The sequence below is a fragment of the Symsagittifera roscoffensis genome, chromosome 1 (assembly GCF_963678635.1).
Source record: "Symsagittifera roscoffensis chromosome 1, txSymRosc1.1, whole genome shotgun sequence".
Taxonomy (NCBI): Eukaryota; Metazoa; Xenacoelomorpha; order Acoela; family Convolutidae; genus Symsagittifera; species Symsagittifera roscoffensis.
This window is the reverse complement of record NC_087062.1, coordinates 60,092,475-60,099,445: the sequence shown is the minus strand read 5'-3', so window position 1 is coordinate 60,099,445 and position 6,971 is coordinate 60,092,475.

Here is a 6,971-nt window from a genome sequence, read left to right as displayed (position 1 = left end):
GATCCAAAAATAATAAATCAAGAAAAAGTTATCAAGAAACAAGATTAAAAAAATGTTTCAATGTTTTTGTGAAATAACTTAAGCAACAAAATTAGCCTATCTCCAACTTAATTTTTACTATGCCTGCTATGCATCGAAGAATTCGGAAGACACGCTATCGAACCATAGAAACTCTGACTCATTTTTAAAATTAGTCAACAAAAAAAAAACAAATACCAACCAATATTATTCAATTTTTTCACCAGCCTAGACAAACAAGATTAGAAACACAACAAAATTGATCTCAAAAACTAAAACCGATTCTAAAAAAAACACTACTATTAATAAGAAATTTTGCAAAAACTGTTGAAAATCATTTTCGAAACAATGCAAAACTTAAAACTTATTTTTTGTTAGTTCAACAAAAAAGAAGATCAGAAAAAAAAACAAATAAAACAAAAAAAAACAAGAAATAGACATTGTTTATGGAAAACCAACTAATTTTGAACAGCTATGAGGCCAAAAAAATGCCGACACTTTTCCCAGAAAAACAATCCGATCAAGGAAACCAACAAATTGATAGAAAAACAGTTTATCAAAAAATTAAACAAAAAAATTACCAAACATTAGGTAAAAACATGAGCCATCGAACTTTTTTTGGAAAATGTGGGGCGAATACAAATCAAATCTGACTAAGTTTGAAAAAAATAGAACAATTTTTTAAATTGGCGAACAAAAAAGGAAAAATGATAACTTCGTCTAGCGATTATGGACAAAATTATCAAAAACTTTGATTTCCAAAAAATTCCGATTTGATAGCACTTCAAACTTGCTTGATTACCGGTTTTTACCAGCCTAACACAAAAAAACTGGAGGAACAAAAAAATCAGGCAATAACTCAAATGAACTTTGCAAAACGATGAGCTCGACCAGCATTTTTAATTTGAATTACCATGAAATTTGAATACTTTTATTTCTAATTTGCTGCCAATTTCGGGTTGCTTCGTTCTCGTTTTCTAAATGGAAGAGCTATTTTTCAAATCAAGGTGGGCTTGAAAGCAATGAGAACATATTCTCGATCGTTGCACAAAAACTCAACAAACATAAAAAAAAGATTGTGAAAACTCATCACTGGACCAGAAAAATATGATGAAAACAGTTGATTGAACAGAAAAATGCATAAAAATGCATAATTAGGTATTTTGCAAATTGAAAGAAAAAATTTTAAAAAATTTTTGAAATTTTTTTTTGGAAAAAATTCGAAATAAATTTTAAATTATTTTTTGTTTCTAAAGGTTTTACGTTTTTTAGGAAGGGTCTGGAAAAGTGATTACGATTTGTTCGAAGCATTTTGTAAGATTTCAACCATTCTATAAAAACCAACCAAAACCAATTGAAAAAAAAACCATTTGGAAAATGAGTTGACGAAATTAAAGCCGAAAAAATACCGAAATTTTCTAGCGCAAAAAAATGCTTTTAAAGGAACTCATAACAACCACACAAGACCCATACCTAACCTAAAACGCGTATACTACATTTATCTTTACTGTAAAGCATTTAGAAACTGTCCACAAGATCTTCACTTCTAGAAGTGAAATTTCTGTTGACAACTTTTTTTACGGGTAAAAAGAGTCTAGTACCCGGTTGCAGTACCCTTGCTTATCGCAAGGTTAAAAGTAGCTGCTTAAAACATAGAAGAAGGTGAAAAAGTTGATATGTTTCTAGCCTTTATGGCAAAGAATAAGCTCAGATTTTGTGCATCGCTTCGAAGCACGGAACTTATCAAAGGCATATACAAATACGTTCTTTTGCAAGATCAAAATTTAAAAAAGTATTTAAAATCAAATTCAAATACAGCATGGATTGGAAATGTCCAAAACTGTTTTGTTTGAAAAAATTTTTATCAAAAAATAGCTGCACTTCGAACAAATTAGTTCGAAAAGTTTTGATAACTTTTCCAGTTTGCCTGAAGATAACAACGTGATATCTTTCTACAACGATGGCAAAAATATCCGTTTAAAAAACCATCATACGATATCGTTTATGATAGCTATGGGGAAAGTTGTAGAGAGGGAGAGAGAGGGAGAATTCAACGGGTCGCGAAGCAATATGGGCTCAATCGTTGCAGAAAAACTCAACAAACATAAAAAAAATTGTGAAAACTCATCACTGGGCCAGAAAAAATATAATGAAAACTTTTGATTGAACAGAAAAATGCATAAAAATGCATAATAAGGTATTTTGCAAATTGAAAGAAAAAATTTTAAAAAATTTTTGAAATTTTTTTTCTGGAAAAATTTCGAAATAAAATTTAAATTATTTTTTTGTTTCTAAAGTTTTTACGTTTATTAGGAAGGGTCTGGAAAAGTGATTACGATTTGTTCGAAGCATTTTATAAGATTTCAACCATTCTCTAAAAACCAACCAAAACCAATTGAAAAAAAATTATTTGGAAAATGAGTTGACGAAATTAAAGCCGAGACTCTAGTGCCGAAAAAATACCGAAATTTTCTAGCGCAAAAAAATAGGAACTCATAACAACCACACCAGACCCATAACTAACCTAAAATGCGTATACAACATTTATCTTGTCTGTAAAGCATTTAGAAACTGTCCACAAGGTCTTCACTTCTAGAAGTGAAATTTCTGTTGACAACTTTTTTTACTGGTAAAAAGAGTCTAGTATCCGGTTGCAGTACCCTTGCTTATCGCAAGGTTAAAAGTAGCTATTTAAAAGATAGAAGAGGGTGAAAAAGTTGATATGTTTCCAGCCTTTATGGCAAAAAATAAGCTCAGATTTTGTGCATCGCTTCGAAGCACGGAACTTATCAAAGGCATATACAAATACGTTCTTTTGCAAGATCAAAATTTAAAAAATTATTTAAAATCAAATTCAAACACAGCATGGATTGGAAATGTCCAAAACTGTTTTGTTTGAAAAAATTTTATCAAAAAATAGCTGCACTTTGAACAAATTAGTTCGAAAAGTTTGGATAGCTTTTCAAGTTTGCCTGAAGATAACAACGTGATATCTTTCTACAACGATGGCAAAAATATCCATTTAAAAAACTATATTACGATATCTTTTATGATAGCTATGGGGAAAGTTGTAGAGAGGGAGAGAGAGGGAGAATTCAACGGGTCGCGAAGCAATATGGGCTCCGAGACATATTTGGATGTGATATAGTGTCCCTTCGGATAGCTGTGGACAGCTGTATTGTCGTTTTTTGTAATAATTGCTAGCTGTTTGGATCGTAATTAGCGCTACTGGCCATCACTTGTTATTGTTGTGGATCCATAATTCAAGTCTCGAGCGGTTAAGACTTATCTTACTTTTAAGGACGCAGAATTCGGCTTAAAAGTTCTGCAGTATCTCTGGTAGATCGGCGCCATTAGAGCATGTTTGGAATAATATATTCGGTTGATTTCTATCAGATTGATATTCAGCTCGGTATAATGTTCCAATGATTGGTACTAGTCACCATCAATATTTAGCTAATTAAATAAAAACAAAAGTATGAGCTTTATTTAATGAGCAATGTTAATTATGTAGTCTATTATAGCATATCATGCATGACATCATGCAGTGATATCACACTACCTCACTAGAAATCTTCCCGGGTGGACGACGTTTTTGACTGTTAACGGTTTAAAAAAATTTAGTTTATAAAATTACAATCAGATTGAAAAATTGAACACTGTTTTTGGAATATACTTGTCTATCCCAATGATTTCTTTACATCATTGATTTATTAAAACAGGGTATTAGTTCAGTTTACAGTATGATAGAAAACTTCGAATTAATTTGAAAAGGGAAACATTTTAAAGGGGACAGAAAGCCACTTTGAGTCGGATTATGGTAGTTAAACGATAGAAGCTGAGGTCATGTCCATGATATCATGACTTTGTCAGTTATGGGCTCTAAATAAATCTGCACGGCAAGTACTATTCTAGGTGTCGCATTAGTGATTCATGATCTCGTTTGTGGTTTGTCGTTTTGAAATCATGGTGTTCCGTCCAGTGGTTTTGACACAACCCTTGTGCTCGTTAAATGCTGACGTCATTTGTATTCCATCAAATGAGTCAATTTAAGAATTTTCAGGTGTCTCTGTTTTTGAAAGTTTATTTCAAACAGTTTAACAGTCATTCGTCTCAATTTTCAAAGTTTTTCAACCATGTAAGCAATTTAATTTTAGTATACATGCTTTTAAATTGGAGATTGGTTGTGGGTTGTATCCAATTGTTTCAGAAGTCTTCTGTTCTGTTTTTCATCGGGAGTTTTCTGTCTCTTGCTGGCTTACTTTCTGAGAAAAATCGTAGATCTTCTTTTTTCTTGGTCAAAGTTCCATTTTTCAACTACATATTTGCATTGATGCGACTATCGTTTTTGGCTGTAGTCTGATTTTTGGTTTTTGATCTTCAGATCATGTACAGACAGTGCACAGCACTCCTATTAGTGGCTACGGTTAATAACTAGCTCACTTGAGTGAAACTTGCCGTCAGCTAGAAGTTTAATGGCTGAATTCTGATTTTTCAACAATCAATTTTTAACATTTTCCACGTTAAATTGTATCTGAAAATTGCCCACCTTGTTTTTCAGTATTTGCGACTGCTTGTTAGGTTTGTCTCAGCAGTTCCAGTTGACACTGACTTGCGCAATGAGAATGTTTCAAGTCTGCCTTTGAAGCAAGTGGATTCTTCGAAAAGTTTTCTGTTTTTCCTATCTTTATACATGGTAGATATATGTAAGCGCTGTAACTGTTCTGATTTTGAGCTCTCAGTGTGTTGGGGTTGGGTGGGTTCCTCATTGAGGTTATGAAAGTGATCAGTGGTGAAACTTTTGAAACCCGACCGCTGTGTGATTGGGGGCCACCAACCATTTTTTTTCGTAATATTAGTACGTGGGCAACAGGTGATTTTTTCGAACTCTCAACCAAGCTGTTGTCTGCTAGTGGATAGATTTGGTTCAGTTGCCTCAATTGTTTATTTAAGCTGAATGGCATCAACAATTTCAAACTCCGTTCACTGTGTTGCTGGAAGGCCACCAACCATTTTCTTCGTAATCTCAATACGTGGATAACAGGTAGTTTTTTTCAGGTTCTCCTTGAAGATGTGGATGGACTTAGTACAGTTGCCTCATTATTCTCATGCAGATGAAGTTCGTTTAGAAACAGTTGCAATACTTATAACGTGACTTGGCATTCGTTTTTCGGAAAATATTGAGGTGGAAAAACTGGATTTTATCGAAATTTTTTCTTTTCTTCGTCTCAGAGTAAAAAAATTCTAACTTCGTTAGAATCAATTGGCTGCATTAAGAGCTAGCAATGGTGACAGTTCATGCTAAATTGGTAATAAGCAATTTTTGGCTTGTCGCTAAGCATAAATGAGGATTTTGTGTTCGTTTTTTTTTTTTCAAAAATGTCGCTGATAAAATTTAAAACTTTACTTTCTTTCAATTTTTCGAGCCCGCATCCAAATTTTGGTAAAACAATAAGCCGTACATCTTTCAGTAGAACCCGCTTCTTTATGCAATTGAGGATTCCTGATTTATTGTAGTAGGTCGGTTTTTTGAAAAGTTGAGGTATGGTAACTAAGTTGAAAATTGACTTGTTTTCTCAAGGCAAAGAAACTACAACTGATGCTCCAACTATTGGTGTTTCAATGCTTTGTAGCGTTGGTATGAAGCATGGATAGGCACTGCTAATTTGACGGGCTACTTATTTGCTCATGTGAAAGTCACTTAAGACACAGTGCGCTATAGATCCTGGGAATTCTAAAACATTTCCGGGTCCGACAAATATATTTGGTTCATCGTAAGTCTTTGCTGCTGCCAGGTCCCTCTTTACGTTGGTGGTGCTGGTGGCGGCGGTGCTGCTATTGGTAGCGGTACTGGTGGTAATGGTGCAACCATTGGTGCTTCTGCAGTGATTTGGACTACTTTCGGAGGAATGGGTGCTTCTGCTAGTCCTCCAGGCGGCACTGACAGTTGATTTCAGGGTCATCAGGAACGATGCTTTGTCCACCGTTCTGAGTTTAAATGTCTTCTAGGAGTTTAGGCAAATAATCGTCGAAGAGTCCTGGTTCACTTCGGTATTTACCAAGTGATGGATCCAATTCGTTTTTACTTGGGTCAAAAGTCTCGAGATGTTCTTGATGATGCTGTGGATCAACAGGTCTGCGACGAAACGGGTGTACGCATGCATTGTGTGTAATTGGTTCCCATTTTAAGAAAGATGTAGTTTGAATTGGTCAATATTTTTTCAACTCCGTACAACGGTATCCACGCATGCATTGATTCGCTTCCACAAACTGATTGGCTTGTCAAAAGAGGATTGAATAGTAAACAAAATGAATGAAAATTCAGTGGCTGGGCAAGCGCTTTTTGATCGTAATATCCTCGATATTTTTCATCTGCAGAAATTAAGTTCTTCTTCGTTTCTATGAACTTTTCTAGCATCGCATCTTGCAATGTCGTGACGACAAAACCAGATTCGGCTGTCACTGTTTCCATTGCTTGTGATGAGAAGCGCAGATTAAGTGAGCTCTGTTTCGTGGAAAATTGAGCTTGGGCAGCATCCAATTGATGAAGAGTACGATGTATTGTGGATGAATGTTGCGGTGGGACATATCTGTGCCAGACTGATCATTGTTCAATAGTATTCAATTTTAAGACTCGTTTGAGAGGTCCATGGGATTGTTCGAGAAGGCCGATAGTCTGCGGATGTTTCAGTGTCGCATGGTTAATTTAAATTTCGAGCAATGCCGCCAATTTGTGCATGAGGTCTGACGTGAATGTCTTTCCAAGATCAGCTAGAATGTTTTTCGGGATGTAACTATGAACAAAAAACATCTTTGTAAGTTCCCTTGCCACACTATCAGCGCTGACATTAGTCAAGGGTACTGCAAACAAACATTTCGTGAGTACATCAGTTCCAGTGAGAACAAACTTGTAGACAGGTGACTTCAGTGGTCCAACAATATCATTTTGCATC